A 10,178-nucleotide genomic window follows, 5' to 3' on the forward strand; every position below is an offset into this window, starting at 1 on the left:
TGCTACAAAAACAGCAAGCAGCTGCGCTTGTGTTGGGCCTTACTGTTAGCCAATCTCCCCGTCGGACAACAAACGTTTGAGCACTTCCATGCCATTGGTAAGTTGTTTCTCTTTATAGGTTTTATTCTTGTATAAGTTTAATCTTAATCATCATTTGTAATGGATGATTAGTTTGTCATAAAGACTTCTGTATAATTGTTTGTTTTTTGTTGTCATTTAGATGCCACCAAGGCCACATTTCGTGCTGTTTGCCCAAGGGAGGATGGAGGGTCATTGATGAAGAAGTGTATCTCCTTCGGGGCAGATGGGACCTCTGTGAAAATGGGTCACAATGGGGGAATGATTGCCCACCTGCAGAGAGAGGCAGGGAGGCATATAATCCCAATCCACTGTATGCCACATAGGTTTGTAAACAATGAAAAATGTTTCTCTATGATTTAGTTTTATTTGCTAGCAGTGAATGTTAAACAATAGCGTGTGTGTGTGTGTGTGTGTGTGTGTGTGTGTGTGTGTGTGTGTGTGTGTGTGTGGTGTGTGTGTGTTTGCTTGCTGGAATGGAAAATACCACAAAATTATTGTTTTCTGTTGGCACAAGAGAGGGAGAGAGGGACGGTGAATTGTTTGGAAGATATTTACCAAGCACTCTTAATCTCCCAATAAATAGTTTTATTCTCTTTTAAAAACAGAAAAAAACCTCTTTATTGGGAGTTTAACAGTGTGCAGACATCACTCCTTTGTACCCTGCAATGAAATATTTTTTGTCTTGCACCTGAATAATTTGCCTGGATGTGCGCACACTTGGTCTTTCTGAAGATACTTACCAAGGAAATGTTTTCTGTTTCTTGATCAGGCTAGAGCTGGCAATACTGACCATTCAAAAGAAAGAGCCAATGGTGTCTGTTGTGTATAATCTTCTGCATCTGATATGGAAGACGTATCACGTCAGCAGAAAATCCAAAAAAGAGCTTTATGGTTCTGGGCAAGAGCTGGGTGTGGATATTTGCACACCGTCTAGTGTCAAGGGAACTCGCTGGATCCCTCATGTTTACAAAAAGTGTTCCTGTGGCATGGACAAGACAAGGACCTTGCCACTGACGAAGGCCAGTACTCTGTTGTTCTGCAGCACACGGAGCACCTGGCCATAGCATCAACAACAGCAGAAGTTCAAGGATGGACAAAGGAGTTTTACACAGTAAATTTAATACCAGTAGTTTAAAAACAATAGGTTCAAATCTCAAATGAACTTTCAGAATCAAGTAATTGACAGATGGCAATCACTCTTCTGTGTATTCTGCCATTTTCTCACAGACATGTTTGAAGAGCTATCCTCACTTAGCCTCACCCTGCAAAGGAATGACTTGATCGTCCCCAAAGCCACATCAGAGTTGAGAAAGACAATGACCAGACCAGACTGGAAGCATCCTAGAGAAGATCTAGACCATGCTTGCTCAGCAGCAGGGTGATGAGAGTAGATCTCAGATGTGTTAAGATGTAAGAGAAATCAATGATTAAGACAGATTCTCAATGTGAGAATCAAAGTATTTGTTGTACAATAGAATGATTTGAGGATAAGGAGGGAAATGCAGTGAAGAAGTCTTTTTTTAAAAAAGGGAGACAGACAAATTGCCAGACATTTCACTGTGTGTATGTACTATTTCTATTAAAGGGAATAACAATGAAGGGTAATCTGAAAGGCTTCACGGATCTCACCAATCCCCAGCTGAAACAGCACATGGAGGCGGACATCAACATCAGCGTGGATGATCTTAAAGCCAGGTTTGGTGGTTTGCTGAAAGATGAGGGCTTCCAGACCCCAGTGGAATCTTTCAGAGTGCTAAACCCTGACACATAGCCAGAAGACCAGGCCAGCCTTCTCACCTTTGTTAATAGTGATGTGGCAGATCTGGCATTTTAAGGAGCCTCTAGAGCAATAAGAATTTATTTGACACTGCATTGCCATATGAGACAATGTTATGATTGCATATTTGCAAACTCACTTAGTCTGTTCAATCCTGTAGATCAGCGTGCAGCATGGCTGCGATCCAGGATGAGTGGCAGGGGCTGAAAATCCTGGTCAGCCACAATTTCAAAGGACAAGTCCTACAGTGATCTGTGGGAGACCATGTTGATATAGCATCCCTACAGGCACAATTACAAGGTAGGCCAACAGTACTGAGTGGTTATGTGTGGTATTCTATGGTTGGTTTTGATAAGTTAATGGTAAGAGTTTAAATGAAATTGAAAGAGCCAGGCCTCTCTGCGAAGAACCACATTAAGAACAAGACAAGAAGCTGCCTTGGGGTCTTCACCACCGAGGACCTGATGAAGATCAGCCTGGAGGGGCGTTCTGCTGAGGAATTTGATGCCACTCCTGCCATGGACTGCTGGCTGACCTCTAAACATGCCAGACAGCCAACATATAAAAGCAGCTGGACGACTGATATCCTTTACGTCTAGTAGGCATGGACCTACTTTTTTAAGCTCATTGTCCTTCTAGAACATGTATCCATTTCCAACATTAAGTCAGATTGAATGGCATATCTTAAAGAATTACATAGTACTTGCCTGAAGTCACTGTGCACTTCAACTCCTTACAACTGATTATCCACAATGTTTTATGCACTATTGTCGTGTTGTAGTTAAACTTAGATTTACAGGGCTTCTTTGAGCCCTATATGAAAGGGAAATTTAGTATAATAAGCAGTCTGCATTACAATGAATATCTAATTATGCAGCCAGCATTAAGATAAATGTGAATGACGGAAAAAAGTTAGTGTTGAGCCCTGTTACAGATCATAGTACAACATTGCAAATGTGATCCATTTTCAGACAGAGGGAGAGAGGAGAAAATGAGGAGAGAACATGTATGCACATGTACATAGAGAAGAGACACAGGGAGAGTGAGAACGAAGGTTACAATATTGTAACCCTAGTTCTATAAGCACAGGCCGAGCTCTCTACTGGACTCTATAGGTAATAGTTCTCTCCAATCACATGCACGTATTCGCCCACTGAAATTTGCATGTACGCAGCCGGCCAATCAGGATGTGCCTACAGAATATGTGTGTCCCACTGGGAGCATCCCCACTGCCTCTCAACCGACAACCCCTTCAGCGGACAGTGTAGGAGCAGCAGGGTCCATAGGTAGAGGGCTCCACCCTCAGTTCTATCTCACACAGTCTACAGGGGGTGGAGCCAGATGAATGTATGCTCTGCCGCAACATGTCATCGGACCAAGCCTCACTGATCTCAACCCGGCTATAGGTCAGTTGCTGCGGCCCTCTTATTACTTTATCATCTAGGCCACTTCAGCAGAAAAGTAGGGGGCCCAACCCAACCCAGTTAACATGCACATTAAACTGGGTGGAACCATAGCCTAACCTTGCAGGGGTCAAAAAGACATGCAACAGACCCTGCACACTTCATTCCCTGAGTCCCTGAGGCACTCGCACTACCTTTTCACAAGTCCTGAGTTGCCCCTGTGACTACAGACCCTGAAAAGGAGCTATTGATGTCCAAGAGATAAAACTGTATGAATGGACAGGGCATAGACCAAGACACTGCTATGCATACGTCCTTAACACTTGCCCCACTAAACAAGGCTATTGACACTGGAGGGTCCACAGACCACAGTGGGAGGGTCCTGCCTGCCTATAAGCTTGGGAGATGCACTCACAAAGCCACCTAGCCAGGCGCTTCTTGGATAGGGCTATCCGGGCCACTCCATCCCCATAGCACATGAACAGCTGTTCAGTGCACTGAATGGTCGCCGTGCATCCAACATAACATGCCAACGCATGTACTGGGCATAGCAGATGCAATTTCATCACCTTGTCCTTTGCATGGGGTGGAGTTTAAAATGCATCCAGCTGTGTTGTTTTCAACCTGAATGAGTTCCTTATGTTCTTGGGAAAAAGGAGGTGTTTGGTTTGAGAGTAGCACCACTGTGGTCGCCACAAAGCAGCATGTAGCTGGGGTGAACCGACAGGGCACAGAGTTCACTCACTCTCTTAGCTGAGGTCAATGCAAGCAGCAAAACTGTCTTGAATGACAATGCCTTCAGAGAGGAGCACTCCAGAGGCTCATAGGGATCCTTCACCAAAGCCTTGAGCACCAATGGTGGCTCCCATTGAGGGGCAGAGGCACACATCACTGGGCATCGCCTCCTGACCCCCAGCATTTCACAAGGGGGTGGGCAAAGACAGGTCTTTTGCCAAAACACTTGTGACAGGAGAAAAAAGGCTGCTGCATACACTTTAATAGTGGGATGAGACAGCCCTTTCTCCAGCAGATACTGCAGAAAGGAGCGTATAGCTCCTACTGTACAAGCCAGGGGATGTAACCTCCTTTCCCTGCACCAGTGTTAGAATCCCAACCACTTTGCCTTGTAACAGCAATGGTGGATCCCACTCTCGCCACCTGGATGATCTGTACAACCTGTGCAGACAGTCCAGCCCACCTTAGCCTGTCCCTCTCAGGAGCCAAGCCTGGAGAGGTTGGCCTGGTGTTGGCGACATGCCTATCACACCTGCTTCCTGTAACAGAGCCCCCCAGAATAGAGGAGGGGCTGGGCTGCCAACATTTGAGTCGTCTCTGCATACCACGGTGCCAAATGACAGTCCAGGGCTATCAGGTTGACCACCAATCACTCTCGTCTCACTCTCTCCAGCAATGGGGGAATGAGACAAAGAGGAGGGAAGGCATAAAGCAGCCTTCTTGGCCATGGTGCATGTGCAAACATGTCCACTAGGGGTGTGTCATCTTGCAGTGTCAGGGAGAACCACAGGGGGCAGTGGGTGCGTCAGCGAACAGGTCCACTTTCACTTTCCCGAACTGGGTCTAACTCTGCTGCACCGCCTTTGGGTGAGGCCTCCACTTGTCCATCAGGGGCCTGTGTCTCAACATGAGGTCGGCGCCCATGTTCTCCAGACCCAGAACTTGGAGAGCCTTCAGAGATAACAGGTGCTCTGAGGCTCACAGCCACAGGTTCTTCCCCATCTTCAACAGGGATGTGGACTGGACTCCGCCCTGCCTGTTGATGTAGTGCAGTTGTCAGTACTCACCAACATGTGTCTCCCCTGTACCAGGGGCTTGGAGTGTTGGAGGAAACACAGCCTGAAGTTCAAGAAGGTCGATGATGTGTCTCTTTTCCCCTGAAGGCCACACACTACCTATCGCTCTCCTCAGGCAGGTGCCCGCCTACCCTGTCAGGGACACCCCTGTGAACACTGCAATGTAGGAGGTCACTTGACCCAGTGGTGTTCCCGACAATAGATGCTGTGCTGACCCCCAGTATTACAGGTCGTCCTGCATTGAATGATATGGAATGGAATGGTAACCAGGCCGTGCTTGTGCCTCTTGGCATCCAAGTGGAGACTGGCAAACCACCTTTGCAGGCAGCGCACATGCAATAGCCCCAGTGGAACTACAGGGTGGGCTGCTGCCATGAGCCCCTGCACCTGACAGTCATTGCTGTCACTGTTGCTCCATGTTGCAGTTTGTGAACTGCCTGTTCTAGGGCTGTCCATCTGTGTTCTGACAGAAAAGCCCGTAGCTTGGTGGAATCGCGTACAACTCCTGCCTGTTGGTGTGGCTGGTGGGCGCTCTTCTTGTTGATCGCAAACCTTAACTTGGTTAGATGTAAAATGACCGGGCTGTGTGGAAAATGGCCCATTCTTTGGACTTGGCCATGACAATGAGGTTGTCTAGGTAAAAGAACACCCTCATGCCCTGGTTGCGCAGCAGTTGCAGCGCATCTTCAGAAAGTACAGGGAGCCAGGGAGTAGCCAAACAGTAGACTGTTGTACTCATAAACTATCCGTTGAAAGGCAAAACACATACAATGCATAATATTCCAATTTGGCCTTCTCCAGCGCCAAACCTTCCATAAATGCAAGTTTGGCCCATTTGGGCCGGTGTGGAAAGAGCTGAATTGGCAGTGAGGTCGTTACCTGAAATTGTCACAACGGCTGGCTTTATGTCATTGTGTTTGTTCCCTTCTGTATTCCGTATGGAAACAGCTGAAGGGAAAGGTGAAAGACATACACTCCCTTCTCTCCAGCTTGTGTGTGTGTGAGGCGAATTACTCATCAAAGAGGAGATAATGCAGCCAGACACATCACTCTTAACTTGAGAAATAAGCTGTTTGAGCCAGTCTGGTGGAAAATGACATTTGCGAGCACAGCAGAAAACAGACATGTTTCTCAATGTCGTCATGTCCGGTGAGATGTGTTTTCTGACAGCATCACGCCTAATATACCACTTGTGAATGGGCACAGTGCTATGGTTTCACTGCACACAGTGGTACGATTAGTCTGGCCATCTGACTCCAACATGGGAGAAGTGGCAGGGATACTGGCTGTGTGTGTGTGTGTATTTCACACAGCCTCCGTGATCCGATGAGTGAAACGGGCTGAGTCGAATTCACCACAGCCTCATGGATGGCGGGGTGGAAAAGAGGGGAGTGGATTGTGCTCTTTCGTATTTTCGTATTTTGTTTTAATCAAAACATTTTCAACACATGCATGAACAGAGGCATTAACATGAAAATCACTCATATGACTGTCCAAAGAACATGAAACATGGTGGGAGGGTGCGGTGAACCCCGCCGGCATGTCACAGCCCTGCACTCTCAGGAAGTCCACCAGTCCCACTACTGGAGCCTTCATTTTCAGCAGCTCCCTCCAGGACACTTTGTTGCACTGCCAGATGTCTGGAAGGGAGGAGGAGACATAGAATGGCTGGGCCGGGTGAGCCAGCTCGTAAAAACCTTTATGGAGCCAGATTACCAATTTCAGCAGGATCAGTGGGGGCAGTGTAAGCCTGACTCTCTCCAGCGCCATGGTCATCACTTTCAGGAAATCCTGGCAAACAGAAGTTGGCGGCAGATTCCCAAAGGTCAGTAATGTCCCAGACACCATTGAGAAGTTGTTATTGTCGTCAATTGACGCAGGCACTGGCAGCAGTTGTGGTGATGTCGTAGTGATGGAGGATCGTCAGTCGGCGTGGGAAATCAGTGTCAAACTCTTGTTCACTCTCCTCACAGCAAAGTATCACATCAAAGCACCAGTATCAGTCCCACCACTGCTGGTGCCTGGTCCTGGGGAGCGCCCGGCAGCCCACGCAGGTCAGCGGCTGCCCAACACCGCTCTCTGCCTATTCCCGTCTGAGACACTCAAAGCAGTAAACATGCAGGTTGGTGGTGGTGATAAGGCTGGGACATGATGGGCTTCTGATGAGTTTCTTGAAGCGGCGATTGCATCCGCAGAGAAAACAGATCAGTGGGCAAACTTCACCATCATCGAAGAAAAGAGGATGAGAGGCAGCGAAGACGCTTCCTTATATACTGTGTGGGACACACATATTCGGTAGGCACGTCCTGATTGGCCGGCTACGTACATGCAAATTTCAGTGGGTGAATACATATGTGTGATTGGAAAGTGCCACTACCCACCGCGTCCAGTAGAGAGCAGAGCCTGTGTGAGATAGAACAGCATGACAGACCGGGAAAACAAGAATACCACTGCAGTGAGTGTGACAAACACCTCTGAATGCAAAACATATACCATCCAACACACAACTCCAGGACGCCTTCAAAGCAGTCATCAGGCTGGTTTACAGTCAGCAGTATGACCCAGCAAATGAAATGAAAGAAAAATCATTTACACTTGAAGATCCTTACCTTTCTATATATCCTGCAGTTACCTGGGTCAGTGAAGTCCGCGTACAGTGATAGGTGCTGAAGCATCAGTCACAAATCCAGGCAGTCTTTTGCTTGTGTGTTTTTTTCTTTTCTTTTTTTTCTGTTCAAATATTTTCCATAATCCACAGTGATGAAAGATGATGCTCTCCTCTGCCACACCTTTATCCTCGTATTGGAAAAACCTAAAACAATCAACAAAAAGTTTACTTTTATAAGTCCACTAATTTAAGTGAGAGTTCTGTTCCATTACTGTGGCTTATATGACTCCTTGTTCTGTAACCAAGGTAACTTATACCACTGAAATAGCCTGCTCTGTAGTGGCTAACTGTCAAGCTTAATTTAGCTGTGTGTAAAAGAATTTCTACCAGGCGGAAACAGAATCCCGTAAAACAGTTCCGGCAAATGTCTTTTAGCGGCCCGGCTTACAAAATGATTACATTCTTAACTAGCATTGAATCAAACTTAGCTTAACAGACAGTCTTCCCCCTAGGATTTTTTTCCAGCAGCTGTTGTGTGCACACAGAGCTCACACCAGGACCTGTATTTGCGCACATCGGCGGTGGAATAACTTAAAACTACCATAGAATTGTTCCAGACATTCATTTGCGTTATTTACAGGAGCTTTTGACAGCAGAGGGGCTATGGGGGCCCAGATAGCTGTAGTTGTAGTAAATGTCGAAGAATGCAATGCCTCAACACAGAAAATGTACACTATTTTTTTACAGATGCACCAATATAGAATTACAGCGCCGACAATCTCAGAACCTATAAGCTATCGTCTGATGACGATTTAGCCTCTTGGGGCAACGGCCAATATTTCAGGGCTTTCGGTGTAGCCAGGGGATATCTGGATAACAGATAACGGATATCCGGCTCTGTATAGCTGTAAAACATAGTGGCTGTGGATGACAGGGAAGCCGGCATTGACTGCTGGAAGTGGAAGATGTCGTATTTTAGTTTATGTCTGCTTGTTCTACTATTGTTTGAGAAATTGCTTGTGCCATCACCCTTACTGCCAGATTTTGTTGCACTTAATGGCAGCGAGCAGTCGTAGTCCACTCAAGTAAAGTATAACCTAGTCTGTTTCATCTTGTCCACTGTGGCCTCTCTTCTCTGCTGTCCGCTGTGGGTATGTGTGTAAGAGAGAGAGAGAGCGCGCTCAGCCCTGCCCTTGTGCAAACAGGCACAGACCACAGACAGAGAGCAGAGGAGAGAGACAGAGAGGCAAAAATCCCATTCGCTCCCTACTAGCTCCAATCTGTGATTATTATGTACAATGTGAAACTTCAGCACTGTCGTTCATCATTTAACAGTGGTGCTGTACCACTGTACTGCGCTGTTGAAAGCATACAGGGGAAACACTGAGAGAATATAATGAACTCAAATTCAGGAATGTACTTCCTAATTTCAGACAGGTGTCTGGAAAGTGTCTTTATCTGGGGAAATCACACCAGGGTGAATAAATAAAGACAGAGAGGGTAGGTGTGTGTGTGTGTGTGTGTTATCACAGAGAGAAGAGAAAGAGAGAGGGGGCAGACAGAGAGAGACCCCTGGCAAGATTGTCTTAATCTCATCAACTCTGAAGAAGTGTTGTGTTGGTACTTAAAGTCCTTTTCAAAAAAGAGTTCCTTTTTTGAAATCCTCTTTTTGAGTGAGTCCATGAAGGGATGTGTGAGTGTCTCTGGCGTGTCATAAATCCATGTCCCTTGACACAGCCTCCACTGTGATGCGTCAATACTGACGTCTTTTGTTGTTGAGGTTAAAGGCAAACTTTGCAAATCCCAACATTTTTTCTAAAGGTCTATGAAACTCACCGTTATCTTCCTCAGTGAGGTTCTGTCAAAGTGAAATTCAAAACAAAGTAATTGATCTTCTGATGTTTCTTATTTGAAAGGTTAAAAGTCAGGTTGGTCTTGGAAGGTTCTTGCAGCAAAACAAAGTCTTAAATTTTCTTTTACATTCTAAAGAGAGATAGCAAAGGGGACCAGCTTGGACCCCTACAGAGATAACGCTTGTAAATCGAACATCCAGTGAGAGTGTCAACGAGTAGCTGATTATGTAAATGGTAATAGCAATATGAACAGTTCCTGTTGTTCCGCTCATGTCCTGCGGCAAGGTGTGTGGTTTTACATAATTTGAAGAATGCAGACACATCCAAAACATTTCAAATTAGGTCTTACTTATGGCATTTCTGTGACTGTAGAAATAGTCTCCTTATCAAGGGCCCTAGACATGCTGGCGCCATCTCCCTGCAAACAGAAGAACACTGCAGTTGTTAAAGCAAAAGAAGAAAGATAAGATGCACAGTGCTTTTACAAAATAAGGACTACTTACTCATGGGTCAGGTAAGCCTTGAGCATCTTAAGTTGGGGGATCTAGCGGGTATATAGTGTCACCATTCACTGAAAGATATAGGCCTACCGTAAGTTTTTACCATTGAGAGACTGATACCTGTTGAAGAAACGTAGTAGACAAT

General features: G+C 46.1%; 1 long non-coding RNA gene across 1 annotated transcript; it reads left to right on the forward strand.

The window, feature by feature from the left end:
* The first annotated feature begins 221 nt into the window (after positions 1-221).
* On the forward strand, positions 222-2,152 carry LOC122989552. Its single transcript, XR_006405093.1, has 5 exons — positions 222-404; positions 851-1,192; positions 1,309-1,491; positions 1,667-1,776; positions 2,019-2,152. It is a non-coding gene; the product is annotated as an uncharacterized LOC122989552 (long non-coding RNA).
* The last annotated feature ends 8,026 nt before the right edge of the window (positions 2,153-10,178 follow it).

The sequence above is a fragment of the Thunnus albacares genome, chromosome 9 (genome assembly GCF_914725855.1).
Source record: "Thunnus albacares chromosome 9, fThuAlb1.1, whole genome shotgun sequence".
In the NCBI taxonomy this organism is placed as follows: Eukaryota; Metazoa; Chordata; class Actinopteri; order Scombriformes; family Scombridae; genus Thunnus; species Thunnus albacares.